This window comes from Cryptotermes secundus, unplaced genomic scaffold (assembly GCF_002891405.2).
Source record: "Cryptotermes secundus unplaced genomic scaffold, Csec_1.0 scaffold960, whole genome shotgun sequence".
Taxonomy (NCBI): Eukaryota; Metazoa; Arthropoda; class Insecta; order Blattodea; family Kalotermitidae; genus Cryptotermes; species Cryptotermes secundus.
The window spans coordinates 535,276-545,336 of NW_019727111.1; the positions used below are offsets into that span (position 1 = coordinate 535,276).

A 10,061-nucleotide genomic window follows, 5' to 3' on the forward strand; every position below is an offset into this window, starting at 1 on the left:
GGTTTAAGAGCAGTCAGCCGTAAGAGTGACAAACTTACCGCCATCTGTGAGCCGATTGTCTACATAAAATGTAGCAGCCTCCACGTCTCACAACCCTATGGGTCTTCAGGGCCTGTTACAGGGATAGCTTTATATTTTATAAACATTTCTGTATAATCGAAATGCTTCGGGGGTATTTTATCCTGTCTGGTGCATGCACAGGAGGTAAATATATCACGAATAGCTCTGCATGGCAAGTGTGGTCATATTAAAATATTTTTGGATTTTGAAGCTCTGCTTACCACCACCTTCATGCTGGTTAGTTGCTCGGTTTATTTTTCGACCCTGAAGTTGGAGGCGACATATTCCTCCTAAACGTCGACTGACTTTCAACGAACCTCACGGCGTCATATCCCAGAAGACAGTACTCTTCTTAACCACCGCTTTGAGAACCTCAAATCATAAATTTTGGATTCTGAACTTTGAATTTCAGTCAGTGTTCCTGTTACACACTGGCAAGTTCTGTAACGACACGCCATCGGTGTTCGCTAATTCTGTCCATAATATGAAACAGCCTTGGTGGAAGGCTCTACAAGTTAATGCGTGTCACTTCGTGTCACGTAGCTCTCCGGAAGAGCGACCGAAGGCCACGTGATTGTGCAGGTTCCTTTTCTACCGGCGCCTGAAAACACGTGCAACAAACAGAACCTAACTTCTAAATCGTACCCACTGTACCGGACTGTACTCAGTGATTTACTCGGAGGTGGCCCCCATTTCAGAACTCACGCAAGACTTTACCTAAACGTGAATATGACTATGTTACAACATTTCGTTTCCATTCGCCTGGAGAAACAAAGGGGCCGGGATAGCAACGGGCTATCTGCTTGGACGGTAAGGGTTCCATTCCCGGTAGTGACAAGAGACTTTCTCCACAGCGTTCAAACTGACTCTGGGGCCCAACCAGCCTCCTATCCAATGTGCACCGGAGGTAAAGCGGTTGAGGCGTGAAGCTGGCCACTCACCTTCATCTAGTGCTACATCCCCCTTCATTTGTTTACTTTAATAATATTCTATGAAGAGCATAAACTATACCTCTTAGTGGTTTTTAGGAGTTGCACGCGGCAGTTTAGTTGGTTCAGGCACTATGCTAAAAGTCAGAAGGTCGCGGGTTCGCTTCTCGATGAGGCCACTGGATTTCTCAATTGACCTAATCCTTCTAGCCGCACTATGGCCCTGGGATCGACTCAACTTCTAACGGAAATGAGCACCGGGAATCTTCCTGAAGGGCAGAGAGCGGCCGGCGCGTAAGGCTGACCTCACCGCCATCTGTGAAGCGACTGTCTAGTAAATGTGCACAACCATATGGGTCTTCACGGCCTGTTACAAGAATAACTTTACCTTTTTTATGAAGGAAAGAATTTATTCTTTATGATGTTGACACTCCAGGGAGGCGCCCTTGTGCTCTACTATCAGGGCGCCGGCCTCGCACTTGTAAAGACGCTGCTGTGAATCATAAAGTTTTTTTTAATTGTTTAACTTCCGGCTTGTTATGCTCTACCATCAGTCAGCCTCTGCGCCTTTCACGAGATGTTTCTTTGTCGTTCAGTTCCTGCACATAAGAGCAGAGAATGGCTTCGTACATGATTTATACGAATTTATAACCTGAAACTGCGTGTCGGATCGCCTTGATAACTTTTTTTTGGGGGGGGGCTATATCCAAGCCTGGAAAGCATCAGAGACAAAGTGGCCACAAACTAAATTTGGACCTGAGATATTTAACAGGGAATGAAAACAATGACACGGGTAACGCTGGAATTCATATCCCCTTATTAACTCTCTTGCAACAGTTTCCTCGTTTATAATTTATAATTTCAAAACATCTCATGATGACCTTACAGGTCTAAATATGTACTGAATAACTTTTAGTAAGTTAAAATCTATACGACGTCTAAAACTTTTGAAGTGAATAACCTTTTTCTTTTTAATTCGCCAGTGGGGGTGGAGTCCAGCTGGGTTCACTCGGCAGGGCGGCCACTGACTGGCCTATTGTACCTGCCCCGGGTGATTATGATGATGGAGAATTTGGTGGAATGAAGATTGGCAGGGGAAACCGAAGTACTTGGAGAAAACTCGCCCCAGCCCCTTTGTCCACCACAAATCCCACTTGACCAGACCTGGGATCGAACCCGGCCCGCGGCGGTGGGAAACCAGCCACTAATCGCTTGAGCTATGGCGCGGCCTTTGAATAACCTTTAGCAAATTTTATAGAAAGACATGCTGAACGTGAGACGAAACCATTTGATACTAAATGAGGTGCAGCAGGATGCTACAGCATAATATTATGGATGGAAAATCTTCAGAAATCGGCCATTTCAAATATGAACACAGACTTGCGGAGATAAATACTGAATAATAATAATCAGCAGCACCACCAACTTTACACACTTATGAAGAGAAATATCTTCTAGGATCTAAGGCTCTGCCGAACATTCTACTTGCTTGAGTTACTCTTCGGCCCTGAAGATGACAGCAGTACGTTCCTCCGAAACGTCAGTGAACTACCGGAGCACACGGCGACACATCTATTCAAGTCTACGCATGTTAAATCCACACGGATTAATAGATAAAATAACGGGATGGAGAGTTCAACTCCCGTAGAGGCACTGAGAATTCTCTCTTCACTACCACGACGAGGACCCATGCAACTTCATATCCATCCCCCCCCCCTGGCACTACAGCCCCAGTGAGCCTAGGCCTACCTCCATGAACTCCGTTCACTTCGGTTTTTCTAGATCTTACACATACGGTAGTCCTTGGGCGAGTGATCAGCTCGTCGCAAGGCCTCTACCTGTAGACAAACACAGAAAAACGCACACAAACATCCATGCCCTGTGGGCGATTCGAACCCATGATCCCGGCTTCCGAGCGAGCGAAGACAGTGCATGCCTTAGACCGCTCGGCTACCGTGACCGGCTCTTCATATCCATTACAAAGATAAATTTGTCCCTGTGCTTAAGAACTATGCAATGGAAATGTATGGGGGGAATGAATGAACAATCCAAGTACTGTTAATCTCGGCACTGGACAGATGTGAGCGGTCACCTTCACGGCCCGGCTGATTTGGCGCGGAGGGAAACAATCTACCGTACCCCATGCTTAAAAAGAGGGTGGTGTTCACCAGGCCCGATCTGACACTGCGGCCATCCAGCGCGCAGCCTCGACACGCATCATATCCTATCCTCTCCTCCTGCTGCGGCAGCGCGACAACCAGGACATCCTTTAAATGACGCCTCCAAACTCGCCTGTCCAAACCCTGTCTTTCCCAGTTACTCGCTTTCAACATCTCTCTAATGTCTATTTTTACATTAACCCATCTTTTCCTTGGCTTTCCTACAGAATCCTTTTCCGATTGCGTTTTTCATCCATACACTGTACGCAACCTGCCCACTGTATGCAGTCTCTTTAATTTAACAATTTCTGATACACAGTTATTCTGTTTCTGGACATAATCCATCGTTCTGTTTTTATTTAAATTAAATCATAAACACGTTTAGGAGACTGGATTCTGCCTCCGTCTTCAGGTGGAAACTACTCAGTTGAGCCTTATCTCCGGACACATGCAGCAACACAAATGTGGGTATACAAACCAAACACAGCATACACCATCTGCGAGAGTTAAGACAGACCTTAAAGCATTAAATAGAACTCCATAGGTCTAGCACCATAGTACTACCAGAATAGAAGTCATCATCAGAGAGATAAATTCTCTGTATGGTACCAACATAAAGACACAATTTTCCCACTTAATTCACACTGGACGGAGTTGGAGTTTCCTGACTTCTGCTGCGATAACGGGAGTCCAGATGGGAGCGATGCCAAAGCTGGGCTGACTGATCGGACGATCTACCAGAGACATGCGAGCGGATTCGCTGTAATTCCTCTATGCGCCGCTCTGCAAGTTGCTTACATAACTTATTATATCTAATTCTCCATGTACTGTTTCCTTTCATTGGGCCAAGTATTCTTCTCAGTGCTTTCCTTTCAAAGGGAGCCGGTATAGCGACTGGCTACGGCTGGACGACCGCGGGGTCAGAGTTCGAGACCCGGTAGGGTGAAGAATTTTCTTTTCGCTCCACGTGGCCCAGACCGGTTCTGGGGCCCAACGAGCCTATCCAATGGGTACCTGGAGCTCTTTCTCTGGTGATAAAGCGGCCGGGGCACTCACATCGAACTAGTGCTGAGGTCAACAAAACGTGGATCTATACATCCACTCCCCCATACGCCTTCATGATGTGGTGTTTAATTAGTTAAGAACAGGGCCAGAACAGATTCCGACATTTTCACGAAAGTCCAGCTTTCACCTGCATAACATAAACCGGTCTTCCTTAAAGGGTTCGAAACAAGCATGTGTTTTACAGGAAGGGGTAGTCAACCCCTCGCCCAACTTCCAACCTGGAGGACCAGGGTACCTCACCTACTCTGGGCCATCACCCTTGCTGACCTGTCCGGCATCGTAGGAGGGACTTCTGGAAATTCATTTCCAACAATAATGAAGGACGTAACGTGAAACGAGTCACTCTCGGAGCCCTGCATTCCATAGGACGGTGTAGACGCAAATTCTTGTACCGAAATGAAGTTGTTATGAAGCTATTTTCGTATCCGGAAGGACCATAAGGATCCTGAACATGTAGACGCTTACATCTTGCCATGTGGTGTACCAGCACACGTGCGAATCTTCGGGAACGTTCTTGGGGAGCGTGCAGTATTGCTATATTTATACTGTGTTCCACTTGAGCACGGGCATCGCGCATGTCGATTTCGGTCAGAAAATTAAAACGATTTCTCGTGCTGACGCTCTGCATTCCTTTGGAGCAAATAACACACTGATATAAAACACTGTTAGAACCAGCCGTGTGACTTAAGCGTGTCAAAACACGGTCTATGACCGAAAAAAAAAATCAATAACGTCTGGGAAGAATTAACCGCATACTTTCCTCTGGTACGACACGGACCGCATATTAAACGATGCGTTCAACAATCTTTTATTATTGCATGTGTATTCGTTGCCGCGTTCAGGCATTCGTAAGTTAACGGGGGGGAGGCACAGAAACACAGGCAGCATACTTCAGGAAAGCAGTCACTGACTCTGGAACGTGTTTGCCGAGCCGTTACCTAGCAGTGACAGAGGGTACACATACAGAGACAGACTAATGGGAGGGATTTATGAAGTACGCCGTTGAGATGGCCTCAGGTTCCATGATATCTATACCGAGTTTCATAGAGATTGGTTCAGACATTAAAAAGTTGACGGGGTGGATACACACACAGACAGCATGGTGGTCTCATAACCCCAACTTTGTTTCAAAATAAGGAAAGTAGGCTAAAAACCCCTGACCTGGTAGGAGCGTCAGCATAAATCTCCACAGCGTCCAGACCGGCTCTACGGTCCACCCGGCATCCTACCCAATCAATATTGGGTGGCCCTCTCCCTAGGGATAAAGCGGCCGGGACGTGAAGATGACCACTCACCCCTATCCAGTGCCGAGTGCAAGAAGGGTGGAGCTATACTCCACTCCCTCACGTCTTCATGAAGTGGTGCGTAATTGAGCACAGGGACAACTTTACTCTTTTTCAGAAATCTTCCTCAGGGTAAAGGGCAGCGGACGTGTAAGGTTAACCTCATCGCCATCTGTGAGCTGTGTAGAAAATGTGGGAGCCTCGACGTTTCACAAACTTATGGGCCTCCACGGCCTGTTACAGGGATACTTTAACTGATCTGGTAGTAGATAACAGGAGAACGTTCGAGTGGTTGGGGCATGTGAACAGAATGGTTGATGGAAGGGCGCCTAAGAAGTGTTTCGAAAGTCACACGGTAGAAGGAAAGTTGTGGGAAAGCCCAGACTGGCTGGAAGATTTAGAGAATGAAAATGAACACATGGAGGCAAAAGGCAAATAAAAGAGAGGGCCTGGCATCTGTTGTAAATGTGGTGAGTAAGTACATACGCTGATGATCAAGGTATGGATACCGTGATACGAAACCATGGGACACAAACATTTCTCTTGAAACCTCATCACACGCGCAACAGTTGACATTATGTGATATGCACCAACGTGCGGGGGCCCTCCACATATGCTGACACGCTAAATGCAGTTCTCAGAACGTTAAAGAAGTAACGGGAAAGGCGCAGAACAAATATAGCAATCTTCTTTGCAGCCGTGAAGTGCAGGACAGACCAAGCCTTGGGCCAGCGGCTCTCAGAGCAGCAAATATCTTCTGAGATGTGAAGCCGTGCAGTCTGGTTTGTTTCGGAGGAACGTACTGCTTCCATCTTTAGTGTGCAGGAGTAAGCAAAGCAGGAAACGCGCCACATTATATGTCAAAGTCAAAGTCACATTGCGACTGACGGTCGGTCAGTCAGTCAGTCAGCCAGTCAGTCATTCAGTCAGTAAGTCTTGGTGTCGAGCCAGGTATTAATTATTACCGTCTGACAGTTACGGTCTTGTTTCTGTGGGGCGCCCTCTCTAACGAGAGGACGGGTCTGTCTTTTGTATATGCTGCTGGCCCTTATATGCTTTTAATCTTCTGAATAAATAATATTACTACAAAAATAGAAGGTAAAGGTAAAGCTGTCCCTGTGCTTAACTAAAGAAGCGCTACACCATGAAGACGTATGGGGGAGTGGATGTATAGACTCAGGCTTTCTTAACCTCGGCACTAGTTGGAGGTGAATGGTTAGCTTCATGCCAAGGCCGCTTTACCAAAGGGGAAACAGCCCAAGGTACCTACTGAATAGGCGGCTGGGTGAGCCCCAGAGCAGGTCTGAGGGAGACGGAGAAAAAGATATTTTGTTTTTATTTAGAATCCAGTAATCCGAATAATTCGATAGCCGGAACACACCATACTGCTCTGTACACATATACCAAGTTTCATAAAGATTGATTCAAGCACTCAAAAGTAGATTGCAGGGGTACACGTGGTGGTCTCGTACGCCTATTTTTATTTTAAAATCTGGCCAGTGGGCTTAAAATTGTTATATTTTCACTCGAAGAACAAAAATCAGCACACAGTATGGGCTTACAGTAACACGGGCTTGTACAGTTTGTCAAATAACAATTACATTTATGTAGCGGACAACAGTGGCGGGTCGAGGAGGCGAGGAGATGAAATCTTTCTTACCTTGTAAAGTACAAAATGCTTTCAAAATATCCTCAACATTTCAGCAGAGCTGTTTGTTTGACTTACTCTTCCATCCTGAAAACAGCGGCAGTGTGTTCCGCCGAAACGCCAGTAAACTCATACCAAACTAAACAAGGTCACATCCCTGAGGTTCATAATTTCTAAAAATCTCAAGGCAGACCAACGTAACGGGTTTCGTGGGCTCTAGTACACAAAGCGGCAACCAAGGCTTGCTCATAGGCTTACGAGTACAACAGGCATCGTATCTGCGCGCGCAGCGGTGTCAATCACACTGGCTTTCGTTTTTCTTTCAGAGAGAGAACAAACGTGCTCATGAATTTGCACATCTGTTCAGTGGAAGGTAAGTACTATACACTAAACGAAGAGAAGGCGAGGCAACGCAAAGAGCCTCCCGTGTGTACTGTGCAAGCTGACAGCAGTGGCGTAGCTGTCTAACGACTCTCACCCTCGTTTATACACTGCGGCTCAGTGCGTCCCCACATCCAAAGATACGAAGTTCAAGGTCGACCAGTTTTGTCCAACACTTGGTTTCGCTTCTTTTCGTTGGTCCTTGAGCCATTGTAGGACAGCGGCTGTTTCCATCTTCAGAACAGACTCTTCGATAAAGCTTTAAGGAGTCACATCCCACAAGACCCCACAGTCACAGTCTCCAGAGCCTTACGTTGCCTATCTACTAGTAAAAGGTAAAGTTGTCTCTAATAAAGCACTATATCATAAAGACGTATGGGGGAGTGCATGTATAAATCATCGTATCCTTGATCTCAGCACTAGCTGAAAGTGATCTGTCAGCTTCACGCCTCGGCCGCTTTACCCCCAGGGAAAAGGCCCCCGGTACCCATTGGATAGGAGACTGTGTAGGCCTCAGAACCAGTCTGGATAACGAGAAGAGAAAAATCTTGCCTCTACAGGAACTGGATTTCCGACTCCCCCCGCAATCCAGCCCATAGCCGGTCTCTATGCCGACCGAGCTACCTATCTACGGGTCTTCTTCATAATAACTCTCATAAAGCAATCATAAATATACAGTGTGTCTCAGGAGAAAATATCAGTATCCTGGGAGGTCAAAGTATCGGTCAATCTAAGAAAATGAGTGTGTATGTACATGTGTCCTACTCGGAACGGTTTCCGAGATAGAACTATTTCACTGTACCGAAAAGCCATGTCCTCACACTAGCTGCAGAGTGCACTGATGTTCACGGTGGAATTCTCGCAACTGTATTACGATTAGGTAGTTTACTAGGTAAACTGTACTAACTATGCCACTTGAACAATAAATACCGGCATTAGAAACAGTACGAGATAGCTCTTTCTTATCAACAGTTTTGGAACTGTACAGTGAAATTGCGCTGTCTCGGAACCCGTTCAAAATGGGACACATGTACATATACATTTTTTTGCTTAGAATAACCGATACTATGACCTCCCAGAAGAATACTGACATTTCCTCCTGGGACACCCTGTACATCTATGTGAAGTCACTGACTACAGAGTTCACGGATGTTTAACGTAAAATCTCGCGAACCAAACACACACAAGCATAAATTATACAAGAGCACTTGAGGGTCGAAATTATTGTTACAAGGTTCTGTTGTACACCGACGCGTCCGGTCCCCTGACAAGCCTGAAGCAGACGAGAGAGCTGTTTCACGGCGAACCTCCCCATGTGCTTCGCATGTGAGAGATGCTGTCAGTTTTTGTGCTCCTGAATTTCTGGCACACCATACCAGCCTAGTCAAGGAATTACCGAAACAACGAAAGTAGCATTACTACTATTCTTTGCGTTATGACATCGCGTAGGCTGGTAGTTAACAGACGTTTCGGAACACCTGCTGTCTCCACCTTCATAGTATATGGTGCCATATCCAAGATGCCGGTTAATTTCAAAATCACTTCCGTTAGAGCCTCAGATCTCAGAACTAAATTAAAGAGTTGCAGTAGATAGTGGGTGTGACAGACACAAATAGAAGGTTGTGACGTTGCGGGACAAAGCCGCATTAGGGCATGTTTTCTCCGAGTACTTCGGTTTCCCATGCCTACGCTCATTCCACCAACTGCTATACACTCATCTATCGTCCGGGGCTTGTTCAATTACTGGCCGACTAACACGTGGACTCAGTCTCATCCCACCCCACGAAACTAATGAAAAAACAACATCTATACAATACGTCCGTTAGAATAAGCACCGGATTCGCCGGTTACAATAAAAGCAGCTCAGAAGTCATTACACATGTTATAAGAACCACTGGATACACCTGCCCGATCGCAAGAATTCGCAGCCAAGCGTCGGGCAGGCAAGTGCTTTCGAGTGCCCGCATCCGCTTCGTATCTATCTCGCCCGGGCGCGTCTGCTCGGCTGCTGCCGATGGTATGGTATTCTGCACAGAATCTTCCACGTGGCTGCCGAACTGCACACAGAGCCCCCCAGAGCTATAATGTTGAGTTCGTTACTGCGAAAAACCAAGCGCCTACTTTCCTTAAGTCCACAAAGACCGTATGGAAAATGAGGCGTCCAACAATTCTTATACTGTTGCGTGTGTATTCGTTGCCGCGGTAACGTGTTTACCGAGCTGTTGCCTAGCAACGATAGGGGGATACACATATAAGACACACAGACGGATGAGAAGGGTTTATAAGTACGGCGTTGAGGCGGGCCCAAGTGCCATGATATACATACCAAGTTTCATAAAGATTTTGTAAGATTTGAGGCTTTCACGGCGGTGACTATGAAGAAAGCAGTCTTCTGGGATTTGGCACCGTGTATATGTGGTGTTAACCGACGTTTCGGAGGAACGTATCGCCTCCGTCTTCAGGGTAGAAGAAAATATAAGAAATCTGCAAGCGAAGAGACCGTGAGAACCGGTAAAAGCAGACTGCTTTTACCGGT

The 10,061-nt window shown here is 46.4% G+C and overlaps 1 protein-coding gene across 7 annotated transcripts in view; it reads right to left on the reverse strand.

Moving 5' to 3' along the window:
* LOC111864520 (rho guanine nucleotide exchange factor 10) overlaps nucleotides 1–10,061 on the reverse strand; it is a 175,580-nt gene that overhangs the window by 51,616 nt on the left and 113,903 nt on the right. The window contains exon 1 of one of the 7 annotated variants that reach the window (XM_023851826.1): nucleotides 282–315. The exons of the other annotated variants lie outside the window; for them this stretch is intronic. The gene's annotated coding sequence lies outside the window, so the exon portion shown is untranslated. Of the gene's footprint in view, nucleotides 1–281; nucleotides 316–10,061 lie in introns of those variants that run through there. 7 annotated transcript variants of the gene reach the window in all.